Source organism: Crocuta crocuta, unplaced genomic scaffold (genome assembly GCF_008692635.1).
Source record: "Crocuta crocuta isolate KB4526 unplaced genomic scaffold, BGI_CrCroc_1.0 scaffold687, whole genome shotgun sequence".
Taxonomy (NCBI): Eukaryota; Metazoa; Chordata; class Mammalia; order Carnivora; family Hyaenidae; genus Crocuta; species Crocuta crocuta.
The window spans coordinates 1365654-1365946 of NW_027530182.1; positions in this window are offsets into that span (position 1 = coordinate 1365654).

The window sequence follows — 293 nt, forward strand, 5'->3', positions numbered from 1 at the left end:
GAATATGAAAAGATTGCTAATTTATTTTTATGACTCTAGAATAATGCCAACACTAAAACATATTTAAAAATATAGCACAAAAGGAAAAGTATAGGAGCGCCTGGATGGCTCAGTCGGTTGGGCGTCGGACTTCAGCTCAGGTCATGATCTCACGGTTGGTGGGTTGGAGCCCCACATCGGGTTCTGTGCTGACAGCTAGCTCAGAGCCTGGAGCCTGTTTCAGATTCTGTGTCTCCCTCTCTCTCTGATCCTCCCCTATTCATGCTGTCTCTCTCTCTCTCTCTCTCTTCGAC